Source organism: Peromyscus leucopus, chromosome 13, assembly GCF_004664715.2.
Source record: "Peromyscus leucopus breed LL Stock chromosome 13, UCI_PerLeu_2.1, whole genome shotgun sequence".
NCBI classification, from domain to species: domain Eukaryota; kingdom Metazoa; phylum Chordata; class Mammalia; order Rodentia; family Cricetidae; genus Peromyscus; species Peromyscus leucopus.
This window is the reverse complement of record NC_051074.1, coordinates 28786772-28804111: the sequence shown is the minus strand read 5'-3', so window position 1 is coordinate 28804111 and position 17340 is coordinate 28786772.

Here is a 17340-nt window from a genome sequence, read left to right as displayed (position 1 = left end):
CTAAGCAAACGAGGGTACAGAATCTAGGTGAACAACTCTTAATGGGAAAGGCTATCTGACTCCAATTAAAGAGATATGGTTTGACAAACCTCTAGTGGGTTCATAAAGTTGATGAGGTAGTTCTGATATTGTCAAAGTTATTAGCATGGTTATTTAACCATGCTGTATTATAGTTCAGAATCAGCAAAGGGAAAACAAAACAAAACCCATTCTAACTGGCCCACTTTCCCTTGCTCAAGACACTCGGAATGAAAGGTATGTTACCAAGTAGGTAATCTGGAGTCTTTGAAATTGATTATTGTTTAACATGCCCAATTCAGGACAAAACACTGTTGTGTATGTAGTGTTGTTTACTTATGAGAGATTTGGGGCCCTGTGAACCTAAATACATCACCAGAGCTGCTCTTTAATTAGTAAGATGCTGGAGTGCTATAGTAAATTACTCCTGCTGTGAATTAAATGACCTCTCTGGGAGGAAAGCACAATTTGTCTCCTCATGAATTTAATTTGTACCTAATTTGTGATGAGCACTGATATAGCACATTCTTTCACTTAAAACTGAAATTGTAATTTGTTTTGCTTGGCTGTTAACTAGACATTAACTAGATTTACAATTACATAGTTCAGTACCAAGTGGTGATATCACTGCCAGCTCATAGTTCATTTGTTTCGGATTAAATGGTATTAATTGGATACCCTGTTTTGTGTGTCTATGTGTGTATAGTGTATGTATGTGAGCCTGTATCTGTATACACATGGAAGGCAGAGGATGGCATTGCGTATCCCGTTCTGTCATTCTCCCCTTTACGCCTTTGAGACCCCTTAGTGAAACTGAATTAAGATGGCAGCCAGCAAACTCCTAGCAATCCCATCTGTGTCTCTCACATTGCTGAGTTACACATTCACATCAGGCCTCCCCAACTTTTTATGTGGTTGCTGGGATTCACACTCAGGTTTTCATGCTTGCCTAGCAAGTGGTCTCGTCTACTGAGCCATGTCTCTAGTCCCAAGACATCATTGTTAATATGAAATCTCTTTGTTATGGATAAAATTATGTTACATCAGAATTTGTATGTTAAGCCTCTTCTAGTATGACTGCGTTTGGAAGTTGAGCCTATAGGGAAGTAATTGAGTTATAACAGGGTCACAAGAGTGAGACCCCACTCCAGATGAGAAAGAAATACCAGCTCTCTCTCTACATGTGCATGTGAAAGCAAAGAAGAGGCCAAGTAATGTGACATGAAATATCAACCATCTACAAGTTGGAAGAGAGGCCTCATAGAAAGGAATCATGCTGGCCTGCTATTAAAACTGTTTTCATTATGTGTGTTAATTATACAATGGAGTAAGGTATAATGTTTTAATTTATATGTGTAATATACATCAATCAAATCCTGTCTCCCTTTACCCAATGATCCCTTCGCAACCTCTAGTAATCATCAATCTACTCAGGTTGACTTTTAAAAAAAATCCATATGTGAAAAAGGACATATGGGACTTATAGCTCTGTGTCTAGCTTATTTTGCTTAACTCAATATTCTCCTGTTCCATCTATTCTGCTGAAAATGGCAGAATTTCATTCTTTTATAATGGCTGAATGATAGTTCATTGTGTGTATAGACTATGTTTTCTTTATTGATTTGTCCATTTATGGGCACCTATATGCAGCTATTTAAACAGTGCCTTAGTAAACATTGGTGTGTAGGCATCTGTTTGGCATGCTGATTTTGTTTCTTTTGCATATGTACTGAGAAGTGAAACACCTATTTTAGGTGATAGATCTCTTTTATGGGTATGTGCACAGGAGTACATGCTGGGAGCTCAAAGGAGCATGTAAGTCATCTTCCTTTAGTGCACACTGCTTTATTCTCTTGGGACAGTGTTTCTCAGAGAATCTGGAGGTTGTCATTTTTCATCTAGGCTGATATGTAGCAAGCTCTAGGGATCTTTCTGTTCCTGCCCCTCCCACAGTGCTAGGATTATAGGAATTCTGCTTTTACATGGATTCTGAAGGTTTTTACTTAGTTCCTCGTGTTCACACAGCAAGTACTTGTACCCACTGAGGCATCTCTACAGTCCCTGTTCTTAATTTTTTTGGGACAATCTCTATTCTGTCTCCATAATGGTTGTACTAATTTACTTTTCCACAACAGTGTATAAGAGTTCACATACACACCAGTATGTTCTCTCTCTCTCTCTCTCTCTCTCTCTCTCTCTCTCTCTCTCTCTCTCTCTCCCTCCCTCCCTCCTCTCTCTCGATTACCAACATTATATCTGGAGTGAGAGGGCCCCTGTTTGTGGTTTTGTTAACAAATTCTTTTTCATGTATTTGTATTTCTTTACTTGAGAAGGGTTGATTCAGATCAATTTCATGTTGCATTGGATTCTTTTCTGTTTACTTTTGGTTACTATTTTTTTCTAATATTTCATGTATTTTGGATATTAAACCTTTGGCAGGTATTTTGGTAAATATTCTGCCCCCCTCCCCCAAATTTATAAGGTGTCTACTTACTCTACTAATATTTTTTTTCTTTTTAGGGCACAAGCTCAAGCTTCCCCCTTATCCCAAGGATTAGAAACAGTTTTATTTTTAGTTTAATTTAATTCAGTTATTTGTGCTCTGACTGGCCTCGAACTTACTGTGTCGATGAGGCTGACTTTGAACTCACATAGAACTGCCTGCCTATGCCTCTAATTTTGGGATTAAAGTCATGAGCTAGCACATCAGGTGAAATTTATCTCTTATAAATTGTTGTGCCTATTGAAAAGGGTGCTAGAATCAGGCCGTCTTGGACTTAAATCCTACCTGTGTCATTCACTATGATTATTTTGGCATTTTCCCCTAAAATTGGACTAAAAGTAGCACCTAAAGGGACAGCTTTTTACTATAAGACATTATTTTATTCTTTTTGTTGTTGTTAAAATTTATTTGTTTTATATCCAGACCACAGTTTCCCATCCCTCCTCTCCTCCCATTCCCTCCCTCAACCCCCCTTCTTGCCTCTATCCACCCCTTTTCTGTTTCTGTTCAGAAAGGGGCAGGCCTCCCCATGGGTGTCAACAAAGCATGGCCTATTAAGCTGAAGTAGGACTAAGTTCCTCCCCTTGTATCAAGGCTGGGCAAGGCAACCCAGTATGAGAAATAAGTTCCTGAAAGCCAGCCAAACGTTTTATTCTTTTGGCACTGAAGTTAGATTTCATATATTGTAGCCGGAAGGTTTCTCTGGTCCTGCTCAGCCCCACAGTCCCTCAGCCACTTATAAAATAATCACTCAGAGGCTTTAAATTAATTATCAACTGTATGGCCTATGTCAGCTTCTTGCTAGCTAGCTCTTACAACTTAACTCAGCCCATTTCTATGAATCTATGCATTGCCACGTGGCTTCATGGCTTACAGGTACTTCTACATCTTGCTTCTCCTGGTGGCAGCTCTCAGCATCTCCCCGGCCTCTGCCTTTCTTCTTTCCATATATCTGCTTAGATTTCCTGCCTGCCTCTAAACTGCCTTGCCATTGGCCAATGCAGCTTTATTTATCAACCAATCAGATCAACACATATTCACAGCATACAGAAAGACATCCATCCCACAGCACCTCCCCCTTTCTGTCTAATCAAAACGGAAAGTCTTAACTTTAACATAGTAAAATTACATAGAACAGTTATCAAGCAGGAACTACAGTTGTAATATCTGGTCTATTTGTATTTGGCAAAACTGAAGAAAATATTTTATCTATCCTATATTTGTCAGTCTAAGGTTTGTATCTAATTTATCTTTTATCATAACCAAGGAAAATTATAACTATCTAGTGTTCAACTACATCAAAGACCCTAGAAGGATATAATATTACCTAAGTAAACAGGAAGAGCATTGTAAAGCAACTTCCAAAAATCTAGAATGACAGAGAGAGCTGACTGCCTGGACAGTCACCCAAAGTTCCTCTGCAATGTTGTGGCATAGACATCCATCCCACAGCAATATATCTTTTGTTTATACAACATGTTCTAAGGATATCTGTCCTTAGGACTTTTACTACAGGTGCAGTTGGCACTCAGGCCTTATAATGAAGGGGAATTGACTCTTCTAGTTCATTTGTGTTGCTTAAGAGGAAAGCAGTGACACAGGTATTCACCATGACTGGTAAATGCCAGGTAAATTATTATACCTGATAACTTATAACTATTTGCACATGTTTCAAGTATGTGAGCTACCTTCATGGAGACAAAAAATAATGAACAATAAATTGCTGTGGAAACCTCATTTTCCTACTTCTCAGTAAAAGTGGTGTTTAAAACTGAAGGGATAGATCTGCTTTAAAAGATAAGAAAAGAAGTTGAGCTTTTGAAATATTACTTATTCTTTATGTTTATGAGTGCTTTATCTGCATGTATGTATATGTACCACATGCATGTCTGATGCCCTCAGAAGTCAGAAGGCAGCATTGGTTTCTCCTAGTACTAGAGTTACAAATGGTTGTGAGGAATCTTGTGGGTGCTGAGAACTCAGCCTGGGTCCTCTGCAAGAGCAACAAGTACTCTGAAATAAGCCTCCAATCCAAGAAAGTGTTTTATTAACAATTTATATGAGTTTTACAACCCAGAATTAGTAGGTGAGCACTGAAATTCTATACTCCCATAGCATTTGAAGTTAACTGCTCACCTTTATGGCTTTTATCAGTGAGGGATAATGTGAGGTCACAAGCCTTTTAATTTGATGTAATTTCTCTTGTTGATCTGCTTACCTATGCCAGTATCCTAAGTATTTTCCCATAGCGGTCTTCTAGCTTCAGGTCTTCTAGTTAACACTTTGCCTTCATCCATGTTGAATGGTGCAGGGTTATGGAAACAGGAATCAAGTTTATCTTTCCAGGAAGCTTCTAGAATAGTAGATTTCCATACAGCCCCTTATGGCCCTTAACTTCTTCATCTTTTATTCTTTTCTCTACATTATAGTCTGACTACAGTTTCCCCTCCTTCTACTCCTCCCAAGTCCCTTCCCCAATCTCCCTATCCCCCCAGATCAACTCCTCTTCTGTTTCCCTTCAAAAGAAAGGAAAAGAAAAGAGCATGCCTCCCAGGGGTATCCACTGAACATGGCCTAGGAAGATACAGTAAGACTAAACACAAACCCTCATATCACATCTGGACTGGTGACCCAGTAGGAGGAAAAGGGTCCTAAGCACAGACAAAAATCAGAGACCACCCCCTACTCCCATTGTTGTGAGTCCCACGGGAACACCAAGCTATAGAGCCATAAGGTATATGTAGAGGACCTAGCTCAGAGCTATATAGGGTCAGGGTGTGTGTTTGCTACTTCAGTTTCTGTGAGCTCTTATGAGCCCTGTTTAATTGATTCTGTGGCCCATGTTCTTCTGACTCCCATAATTCTCCCTCCCCCTCTTCTGCTGGGTTCCCCTGGCTCCCCCTAGTGTTTGACTGGGTCTCTGCATCTGCTCCCATCAGTTGCTGAATAATGCCCCTCTGATGACATTGGGCTAGGCACTGATCTATGAGTGTAGGAGAGTATCATTAGGAATCATTACACACACACACACACACACACACACACACACACACACACACACACACACACACACATTACCTCTGGTTTCTGGTCATGCAGGCAGTGTCAGGCATGGGCTCCCTCTTGTGGCAATGGCCAAAAGTTTGACCAGTCATGGGTTGGCCACTCCCACAAGTTTTGTGTCACCATTGCCCCAGGACAGCTTGCAGGCAGGACAGACTGTAGGTCTAAGTTTTTGTGGCTGGGTTGATGCCCCAGTCCCACTGCTAGGAGCCTTATCTGGTTATAGAAGATGACTGGTTCAGGCAGGCTTCATATTCCTCATTAATAGGTGACTGTAGTGAGAATTTTCTCTGGTCCTGCCTGGCCCCAAGGTCCAGATAAATCTCTCCCACCCTTGTCCCACAGCCACTTAGTCCCAAGTAAATACATAGGGGCTTATATTAATCACTAACTGTATGGCCTATGGCAGGCCTCTTGCTAGCTAGCTCCTATATCTTAAAATAATCCATTTCTATTAATCTATGTTTTGCCTTGTGTTCTGTGGCTTTACTGGTCTGCTGGCATGTTGCTCCTTGGGTGGCATGCTGGCATCTCTCCAGACTCCAACTTTCTTTTTCCTGTCTCTATCCTTGGATTTCTTGCCTGCCTCTAAGCTGCGTTGCCATAGGCCAAAACAGCATATATTTTAACCAACGGCAACAACATATATTCACAGCATACAGAAAGACACCCCCCAGCAGTTCCTTTTTTCTATGTAATAAAAAGGAAGGTTTTAGCTTTAATATAGTAAAATTATGTATAACAAACAGTTATCAATAAGAATTACAGTTATAATATCTAGTCTATTTGTATTTGGCAAGATTAAAGAAAATATTTTATCATCTATCCTATATTTGTGAGTCTAAAGTTTCATATCTAATTTATCTTTTATCATAACCAATGAAAATTATAACTATCTAGTCTTCAATTACATCAAAGACCCTCAGAAAGATATAATATTACCTGAGTAAACAGAAAGTGCATTGCAAGCAACTTTCATAATTTTAGAAATGATAGACACACGAATCTTAAAAGGTCTTATTAAGAAAAAACCCAGAGCCAGATATTGGGGTGAAAGCTGAAAGATCAGAGGAATAGAACGAGCCAGCCACAAGTTCTTACCTCTAGGAATCCTCAGCCCAAGAGAGCTACTTCTTATATACTCATGCCTTATATACCTTTCTTGCTCTGTCATCTTACTTCCTTTCTCTGCCTAGCTCTATCACTTCCTGTCTGTCTGTACAGACCTCCAGACTTCTATGGTTAACTAGTGCTGGGAATAAAGATGTGTGACAGCACACTCAGCTCTGTTCCCAATGTGGCTTTGAGTTCACAGAGATCTGGATGAATCCCTGCCTCCAAAAAGCTAGAATTAAAAGCATGCACTACCACTGCCTGACCTCTATGTTTAATATAGTAGATGGCTTTGTCCTCTGATCCTTAGGCAAGCTTTATTTGTTAGAGCACAAGTAAAATATCACCACAGGAGACCTTGTTAGGATCATTCTAATAGATTCCTTGGAGTTTCCACTACACTATGTTTCTACATTACTTCCCAAATGTCCCGCAATTCCAGTCATCTCTCCCAGTACTCTCTTCCTCCATTTCTCCCATCACATGACTGAATCTTCCTATTCTCATCCCCAACTGTTTCCAGCCTACTCACAAAATCTAGATGAGAAAGTGGGCAATAGCCTTGAACTCATTGGCATAGCAGATACTTCCTGTACAGAACAGTAGTAGCACAGGTAGTAAGAACAACAATCAATAAATGGGACCTTATGAAAGTGAAAAGCTCTTGTAAGTCAAAGGACACCATCAATAGGACAAAACGGCAGCCTACAAAATGGGAAAAGGTTTTTTTTTTTTATCAACTCCATATCTGAAAGGCAGCTAATATCCAAAACTTATTTAAAAAAACTCAAGAAACCAGACAATCAACAAACCAAATAATCCAATAAAAATGGGGTACAGATCTAAACGGAGAATTCTCAACAGAGGAATCTCAAATGTCTGAGAAACACTTAACAAAATGTTCAACATCCTTAGCCATTGGAAATGCAAATCAAAACTATTCTGAGATTCCATCATACACCTGTCAGAATGGCTGAGATAAAAAACATAAGCAACAGCTCATGCTGCAGAGGATGTGGAGCAAGGGGAACAGTCCTCTGTTGTGGAATATTTTGATTGCACTGTGACACTCCAGTCAATAAAGTTTAGTTTCAATCAGGAAGTGGAGCCAGTGATTAGCTGGCCAGAATTAGTCATGAAGAAGATAGCAATTTGGATAGAGAAGGAAATAGCAATTTGGATACAGGCAGGAAAAGGTAAGGACTAGAGTTTGAACTTCCTTTTTGTTCTGGGACAAGGAAGAGACATGTCTCTTTCTTGCCATGTCTCTGGCCAAAAAGCAAGGTCAACTGGTTGTTTTTCAGCTTCTCTGATCTAGCAGATTTTCACCTCCACATCTAAATTCTAAGTCTTTGTTGCAGATTTCCCCCAAATATTTTTGTTTGGGTTTGAGTTTTCATTGAATCTATGATCCATTATGAGTTACTTTTTAACATAGTAAAAATTATTATTGTTAAAGTTTCAACTTCAATATCTAATTGTTTCATAACATTTTATTGAAAAGATCAGTTTTCTGCTGAACATTTTTCAGGCAGTATGTTTTAAAGATCCCAGATACTGATATTTCTAGAAGGTTAACTGCTGCTCGCTTGGCCATTGAGTATTTTTGTAGTGACAAGACCAAGCTTACTTGCAGGGTCTCTTTCTCCTACAGATGACTCAAATTGGTCCCAATCTTCTGAGTTCTTTTTAGTCCAGTGAGTGCTAAGGAGGAAGTTTTAGAGACCTCAATGTATGGACTAAAAAGCAAGATAAAATGCAAATACGTTTAGCATATTTTAACATGTAATTAAAAATTTTTAGATTATTCATCTAATTATTATTTGTTTGCTTTTGTGATGCAGGGAGTTGGACACAGAATCTTGGGCAAGTACTCTACAACTGAGCCACATCCTCAGTTAATTGTTTTTAGATAAATAGATTCAAATTGTATCTTCAAATTCTCCAACTTTTGATTTACTTTGTTCAGTATTTACTCTGTTTTATCAAACATATCAATCACAACTAGTTTTCCTCACAGTTCTGGGGCTAGTACTAAAGGATTTTTGCACATTCTAGATGAAATCTGACCTGTATCTTTAGCCTCCCCCCATTATGATTGCTATAACACCTGTATATGTCAATTACAATGACAGCATGGGCCTGACTTTATGTTGTTTTTATTTTCTTTTGGTCAGAAGTTATGACTCCATGTCCATAGTGAGTTTGCGTGAATGTTGGACATGCTGAATTAGAACCATTGAGACTTTCAATGTCATAGCAGAGAGGCAGTCCAGCCTTTTCTCTGTTAGTCTACTGTACTTTGAGGTTAATTGAAGATGAGTTAGACTCATTATATCATTTTATTTCTTCTTATGTCTCTAATACGGGCATTACAACCTAAACAACCACAATAGAATGTAGTGTTTTCCTTGTACCCCAACACATTGGAACTTGTTCTCAGTCTCTAATGACTTTTTAAAAATTGTTTATTTATTTATTTATTTATTTATTTATTTATTTATTTATTTATTTATTTATTTATTTATTTATTGTATGTGCCTGCCATGGTAAGTATGGAGTGTAAGGAGGTTAGAGGACAACTTTTAGGAGTTAGTTTTCTCCTTCTGTGTGAGTTTCAGGCATAAAAACTTTTACTAGTTTGCCTTAGTCTGCCCAACCAAGGCTGTTCTATTTAGGAGATGAGGTCAGAGATAAAGTAGAGAGAATAGAGATGAAACATAGTTTGGTAGGTTTAGATTTTTATAAAATGTTAATGTTTCATATATTTAAAATGTAAGGGAATATGATAGTAAAATGTGATTTCCTAGTAGGATCTATAGTCCAAGGGCAAAATATACAAGAAAACATTAAACTTTAGTGTATTTAATAACATTAGTGGTGTCTTAGTTGGGGTTTAATTACTGTGAAAGACATTGTGACCACAACAACTCTTATAAGGAAAATATTTATTTGGGTGTTTTACAGTTTTAGAGGTTCAGTCCATTGGCAGGGAGCATGGAAGCATGCAGCAGACATGGTGCTGGAGGAATAGCTGAGAATCCTATGTCTTGCAGGTAACAGGAAGTTGACTGACCCACTGGGTGGTATCCTGAGCATAGGAAACCTCAAAGCCTCCCACTCCCACAGTGATACACTTCTTCCAACAAGGCTATACCCACACCAACAAAGCCACACTTCCTAATAATGCTACTCCCTATGAGACTATGGGGGCCATTTGATTCAGACTACCACAAATGGTAAAAAGAAACCCTCACAATGAAAATTTGAAATAAATAGTTAAATGATAATACAGGGAAATTATTTTAACTAATCCAGATTAATTTCAAAAATAGAAGTAAATTTAGAAACTGAGAGACATTTTAAATATAAGAGATTAAAGAAATGTCTCTCAAAATAGTTTTTGAAACTTGATTGTGTACAGAGACAGAAAAATATACATAAAAGATATTGGGATAGTGGGGAAACCTGGGGATGGACTGCATATTACATGATATTTACAAATTATTATTGTTTTTGTCACATATTTAGGTATATGAATATACTTGTTTTGAAGATGAATACTAAAGTATGGAGTCAGCGTGTTTATAATTAACTTTCAAATGGCTAATTAAAACAATAATGGCTCCTGAACACTAGGAGAAAAGGGGAGAGAGAAATGAAGAAGACAGGACAACGCTTTTGTTAGGGAGCCACCCATGGATATCATATTCTTTCAATATTTTTCTTTCTTTACTTCTTTTGTTTTCTTTTTTTTACCTTTCTAGAGCTTTATTGGGGGGGGGAGAGAGAGAGAGAGAGAGAGAGAGAGAGAGAGAGAGAGAGAGAGAGAGGAGAGGGACCTGTGGAGTGGGGGGTACGGAAGGAGAGAGTGCAGAAAAGAGCATGCACAGAGGACACACCTGCTTTTTAGGCTGGGACGCCGTTGCAGGCTGATGATGTATTTAAGTACATAATCCTTACATCCCAGACTTTTACTTATTAAAAAAAAAAAGCAGGTAGATGGGAATAGGGGCGTTGTTCCTCTCAAAAACTGCTTCCAGCTGACTTTTGGACGTTGGTTGGCTCTTGGGGGAATGGAGAAGGGGAGTCTTCCGAGGTAGACAGGTGATGTGGGAAGCTGTCTGTCATCCATTTGCTCTGGAGACACATATCCCTCTTGGCTGTGGCTGGGAACTTTCTGTTTGACAAGATGCTGGTGACACAGAAAAAACGTGGTGAAGAACCATGGTGGTAGCAGTAGTGGTAGCTGTGGGGGTCCAGCGGAGGCGAGGGATGTGTGCACGCTTGCAGTCTCGCTGGATGGGGGAGCAGGTGGCAAGTAGCATCGGTAATAGCAGGTCCTCGGTGGTCTATCCAAGTCTGAACGACACCAAATGTTGGTTATGCTGTGGCACTTGGACTGTGGCGGCCATGCCAGCAGAGAGTGCTGATTGGAAGAATCACAAGCCATAGTTACCTTTCTAGAGCTTTACTGGGAGAGAGGGGGAGAGAGGAGGAGGAAGAGGAGGAGAGAGAGAGAGAGAGAGAGAGAGAGAGAGAGAGAGAGAGAGAGAGAGAGAGAGAGAGAGAGAGAGGAGGGAAGAGAACAGAAGGAGGGTTCTTTTGTTTTCTTGAAATAGGGTTTCTTTGTATAACCCTGCCTATCCTGAAACTTACTCTGTAGACTAGACTAGCCTCAAACTCAAAGACCTGCCTACCTCTGCTTTCTGAGTGCTGGGATTAAAGGTGTGCACCACCACCATCTGCCTCAATATTTTTCTATTTGAGAAGAACTGAAACTATATGGCATGTGTTCAGGATAATAATTTACAAATAAACAAAATAAGACATAAGACTGTGTAGAAAAGGTGATGAAAAGCAGAAATCAATGAAAGGGAAAGCACAATTAAAAGTAAGACAGACCAAAATAGATATATTTGATTAACAATATAGAATGAAAACAAAATCATTAAAAGAATTAGGGCAATTTGGTATTGGAAAAATAAGATTTGGAGAGAAGTTGAAAAAAACATCCCTGTTTACAGATGTTAGTTTATTTTTCAAAGATCAAAGCTAATGTATAAATTTTTAAAATATAAAACTTGCAACAACATAGTAAGCTAAATTGTAAGAAAAAATCAAGTAAAATGACAGTTTATTTCTATTTATGAATTGTAATTAGCTAGTACTCTTTTACTCATAAAACTTAGAAGTAGATCAAAAGGAAAATTTTGAAAGGATTTAACAGGAAAATTTTCAGATAGCATTAATGATACAAAAAATCTTCATGCTATGTTAATTTTTTTTTTTTTCGAGACAGGGTTTCTCTGTGTAGCTTTGCGCCTTTCCTGGAACTCACTCTGTAGTCCAGGCTGGCCTCAAACTCACAGAGATCCACCTGCCTCTGCCTCCCAAGTGCTGGGATTAAAGGTGTGCTCCACTACTGCCCAGTGCTATGTTAATTTTTAACAATATATTTTATTTGTCCTTTTATGTCTTTTTATAATATCCACCTTACCCCCTCAGCCAGTTCTTCCCAGGCCTCTCCCATGGCTTCCTCTCCACTTCATGTGTTGTTTTGAAAAACCCACAGAGTGTAATTAGTGCTTCCAGTGTGTGCATATGCTGAAACATGGGTAAGCTATCAGGGGCTACATTCCTGAAGAAAGCTGACACACTTTTTATTTTTTTAATGTTTAAAAATGGACAAAATATTAAAATGTCATTTTCCAAACTGACATGTGCATTTAATGACTTTCTAGCTAAATTCTCAATAGTCATTTGCAGGCCTTGTTCAGTTAATTCTAAAATATACATACAGTAAAAGTTGATGAAAAACCATTAAAATTCATATGAAAATAATAACACAAGGAAGTTCATACTTTTGAAATATTTGTCTCTGGTGTCAGTACAGAAACAGAAAAACAGATGCATTAACTAGAAAAATGAGTATGCCTACATATTCACATGTGCATATATAAAATTTGCATGGCCACATATAGAAGCTCAACACTAAAGCTGTCAGAAAACTTAGAGAATGTCTATACATGAAAATGAGGAAGTATTTTTAAAGCCATAATATCCATTAGAAAGCCTTGATAAATTGAAGTTTATTTGTATTTATCTACAGCAAAAATACTTTAAGTTTAAAAATAAGCCAGAAACATGCAAAAATTGCAACATGAAAAATCCAAATAACTTTAAATGAGATAAGAATCCCCAACAGGTGATGGTGGGTAGACGGAAATGAACCTCCCACATTAGAGGAGGATGCTCAAATGGCCATCGACATATAAAGTCACTTGACTAATTAAATAACTGCATAGTACAAGAGCAATGGGAAGCTTTTCTACATGAGTTGGGTTCCTGAGACTCAAACGTCTGTCAGTAAAAAATATTCAGGATGGAAACACTCACAAGTCCTTGCTTGTGAAATCTCTCTTATCCTTCAGAAAGTGTGTGATGTAAGGCATAAGGATATTGAACAAAGAATTACATGTTAAATGTGAAACACTGGAAGGTAATACAAGCTTCTCTCAGGAGAGAGGCAGGCAAGTGTGGCATCATCACATTGTGGAGTACTGTAGTTTAATAATGAGGATTAATAAGCTTTATACTATTACATGATTTAACTACATGTATATTTTATAATAATATATACAGATATGATTCATAGTTGTACTGAATATTATTTTAAACATTTCTGTAAATTCTTTAAGGAATATTCTTTGGGTTTGGAGAGAATTGGAACTTTCAGCATAGAAATGGAAGAATGGCAATAATTCTTGGTTTAGGACTGGCAAAATGGCTCAGTGGATAAAGGCACTTGCTGCCAATCCTGGTGACTAGAGTTTGATCCTTGCAACCCACATGGTGTAAGTAGAAAACCCACTGTAACAAATGGTCATCTGACCTCCACACACCTCTGTGGCATGCACCCCCCAAATAAGTAAATATAATAAAATAATAATAATTATTATTTTTAAGTTATCTTAATTTGTTATCTTCATTTTGTATGGCAAATGTGTTACTTCCTGAGAAATGCCAAAGTTACAACTTTTAACTTTCTAAGACCCTGGGAGGGACTCCTGCTCTCACAGGATCCAGAGGCATGCTGTCTGCACTGATGGTCATACCCCTGTTTTGAAGCTGTGAGTAATTAAGGACTTGGAAGGACATTGCAATCTATTCATGGAGCACATTTAAAGACTCTTAAAGCTTGCTCAGCATGTCCGGTTTTGGTATGGCACAGGCATAGTTTATCTCTTGTATCATACTCACTGCAATCCGGCTCCTTTCCATACAGCCTTCCTAAACATCCTGCAGTGAACTGAAGGCCTACAAAGGAGCAAGAGACGTGACCTGGGATAGTTCCTGGTGTAGTTTCTACTCTCACTTATAACCACTTGGAGGCAGTTGTCTGAGAGAAGGGATGAATATGGTGTGAGAAACAGTGAAACCTGAGCTCTGTGGGGATAGGGGGCTGGGAGAAGGAACCTTCCATTGGGAGGCGGTGATCTAACACTGTGTAAAGCATGGTGCCTAGAACGGAGACAGGCCATCCCAAGTGCTGTCCTGCACCAAGAAGTCAGAGCTCAGGAAGGCACAAGAGGCTTTCATGAATGCAGTGATGTCCCCATGGGCAGAGTGGAGGCCATGGGCTCTTCTGGCTGTCACAAGTTCACTTGCCCCCAGCTCCCAACACAGATGATGAAGGTGGAAGTCATAAATACATGATTTGATTTAAATGTCCACTTGAATGAGCATGGCTTAATGGAGACTCTTGTAACTTGGAGGGGATTAATTTGTTGTTTTTAAAACATTTTTTGAGAATTTTATATAATGAAACCTGACCATATTTCCCCTTCCATTTTTCTCTCTACCTAGGCCCAGATTCTCGCTTAACTGAGGAGCTGTTGGTAGCTGATAGCTGCGTGGGGAGGGGGAGTCACTCTTTAATTCTACTCTTTCTTGAGGTGATATTATGTTCTCCAAAACATTGTGCACCATAATAAGCTTATTTGGGGTCAGAGACAGAGCAGCCACAATATTAAACATAGAGGATAGGCAGTGGTAGCACACGCCTTTAATCCTAGCATTCCAGAGGCAGAAATCCATGTGTTCAAGGATACAGCCAAGCATGGTGACTCACGCTTTTAATCCCAGAAATCCAGCCTTTAATCCCAGGGAGCGGTGGTAGAAAACAGAAAGGTATATAAGGCGTGAAGACCAGAAACTAGAAGCATTTGGCCTGGTTAAGCATTTAGCTGGTTAAGCTTTCAGATTTCTAGCAGCAGTTCAGCTGAGACCCATTCTGGATGAGGACTCACAGGCCTCCAGTCTGAGGAAACAAGACCAGCTGAGGATCTGGTGAGGTGAGGTAGCTGTGGCTTGTTCTGGTTCTCTGATCTTCCAGTTCACCCCAATACCTTTCTCAGGTTTGATTTTATTAATAAGAACTTTTAAGATTCATGCTACACTTTCTTGTTGCTTTCATGGGCTAGAAAGTCAAGGAAATCAGAAAGTAAAGTTAAGAGTTTTTTCACAGGGTTTTATTTTATAATTTAATTGAATTTTACATACCAGCCACAAATTCCATTGTTCTCCCCCCTCCCGCTCCCCCACCTTCCCCTCAGCCCACCCCCCATTCCCATCTCTGTAGCTAGAGTTTTCCTGCCTTGCCCACAGTCAGCACAAATCTTTGTCACCCGCCAGTCCCACAGCCGCTCAGACCCAACCAAGTAAACACAGAGACTTATATTGCATACAAACTGTATGGCCGTGGCAGGCTTCTTGCTAACTGTTCTTATAGCTTAAATTAATCCATTTCCATAAATCTATACCTTGCCACGTGGCTGGTGACTTACCGGCGACTTCACATGCTGCTGATCATGGCGGCTGGCAGTGTCTCTCTCCTCAGCCTTCAGCTTTCCAGAATTCTCCTCTCTCCTTGTCCCACCTACTTCCTGCCTGGCCACTGGCCAATCAGTGTTTTATTTGACATACAGACCATCCCACAGCACTTCCCCTTTTCTTTTTTTAAAAAGGAAAGTTTTAATTTTTATACATCTCCAAAGCCAGCTTGGTATATTTGGGAACTTGGACGTAGCTTCTCTTACTACTTCCTGCTGGAGGGGGGCGCTGTATCTTAAGGGGACACAAAGAAAATTTTAGGATCATGGAGTAGTCTGTGAGACTGTATCGTCTGAGCCAGTTGCCTTGAAACGATTCTGAATGTTGGATCATCTGGGCCATGGTGTCATCGGAGACCTTTCAGGTGGTCTTGGCTGGTCAAACCTGATGTATCTTAATCTGGAACAAATCCATAGCCTCTGGCTTTCTGTAGAAACAAAAGCAGAGCCTCTTTTCCAAAGCAACATATCCTTATAGCCAAATTTTGAAGTCAAGGTACCTTTAAAATATACATTTTGGCATAACTCAACAGGTTTTGTAATCAAATGTTTTTCTTTAGTTATGAATATCAAAGAGAACATAATCCAGATTCTCTGTGTGGTAGCCATCTTTATGTGGCTTATGTTTTATATTACCTTGAGCCTATTGCTTTAAACTGCAACCTTCTTAGCACTGTGGCTGCTGACTCCGCCCACTTCAGCTTCCCAACATGGCGGTGGTACGTTTTCCGCCAGCTCTGGGAGCCATCAACTCTCAGAAATAGTGGGTCTATGCTTCTTATCAAAGCAGCGTGTAGCCCAGAAACCTCTTTTTGTTTTGTACTAGCAAAGGCTAAATCCACCATGCAGCTTAATGTGCCACTTGCAGAGGCCTCATTCCCGCCATACTGCAGGTCAAGCGCACACACCAGGAACCTGCCAATAACTCAAACTGGCAGCTGCTGCTCATTTGAGAGAGACAATTAGGAAGCTGTTTTTAGCTCCATTTTAGAATCTTTTTTCTCAGGTTTTAGGTGGAAACTCTTGACAACACATTGGGCGCCATTTGTAGCTAGAGTTTTCCTGCCTTGCCTACAGTCAGCACAAATCTTTGTCACCCGCCAGTCCCACAGCCGCTCAGACCCAACCAAGTAAACACAGAGACTTATATTGCATACAAACTGTATGGCCGTGGCAGGCTTCTTGCTAACTGTTCTTATAGCTTAAATTAATCCATTTCCATAAATCTATACCTTGCCACATGGCTGGTGGCTTACCGGCGACTTCACATGCTGCTGGTCATGGCGGCTGGCAGTGTCTCTCTCCTCAGCCTTCAGCTTTCCAGAATTCTCCTCTCTCCTTGTCCCACCTACTTCCTGCCTGGCCACTGGCCAATCAGTGTTTTATTTGACATACAGACCAACCCACAGTACATCTCCTCCAGGGCAAAGACTCCCCTGAGGATTGAGTTCAACTTGGTAGATTCAGTCCAGGCAGGTCCAGTCCCATCCTCCCAGGCTGAGCCAAGTGTCCCTGTATAAGCCCCAGGTTCTAAATAGCCAGCACATGCACTGAGGACAGGTCCTGGTCCCACTGCCTGGATGCCTCCCAAGCAGATCAAGCTAATCAACTGTCTCACTTATCCAGAGGGCCTGATCCAATTGGGGGCTCCTCAGCTATTGGTTCATAGTTCATGTGTTTCCATTCGTTTGGCTATTTGTCCCTGTGCTTTTTCCAACCTTGGTGTTAACAATTCTCGCTCATACAAAC